The following is a 683-nucleotide window of genomic DNA, read 5'->3' on the forward strand; positions in this document are numbered from 1 at the left end:
GACAGTATTGAGACAGGTGACAGTATTGAGACAGGTGACAGTATTGAGGCAGGTGACAGTATTGAGACAGGTGACAGTATTGAGACAGGTGACAGTATTGAGACAGGTGACAGTATTGAGACAGGTGACAGTATTGAGGCAGGTGACAGTATTGAGACAGATCCACCCTAGCAGTCTCTCCTCCCCTGTGTCCCAGGAACCTAGACCTGAGTGTGGTGCAGAGTAGAGGAGTAGGAAGCAGCCTTCTGGCAGAGAAACTCCTGCAGTACAAGACCTGCCTGTGATTCCACGACACCATGGAACGCTCCTCCACAACAGTCTCCATGGAAACAGTGTTGTGACCTCTACACTACCTTAGTCCCCTGTAGCGCTGGACATCCACTTGGTTTATTTATGTATGGACTGTGTTTTCTTTTCATTGACAGTCAGTTTTAGACAGTTTAGATGGTTATAGACTTCAACCTTTGTGTTCCTTCCTGCTCCAATATAATGTGTGGGTGTATTATGTGTCGTCTATTTCTCTAAATGGATATACTGCTACATAGATGACTGGAAATAGCTGATTCATTGGGTCAATCAATTCAATAACAGAGCAATTCCAATGTCATGATGATGAGTTTTATTTTGAAAGATCACATTGATTCAGTAATTGATTCAGAATACAGAATTGTTTGTATTCATAC

This window comes from Coregonus lavaretus (assembly GCF_964263955.1).
Source record: "Coregonus lavaretus genome assembly, contig: HAP1_SCAFFOLD_1291, whole genome shotgun sequence".
Taxonomy (NCBI): Eukaryota; Metazoa; Chordata; class Actinopteri; order Salmoniformes; family Salmonidae; genus Coregonus; species Coregonus lavaretus.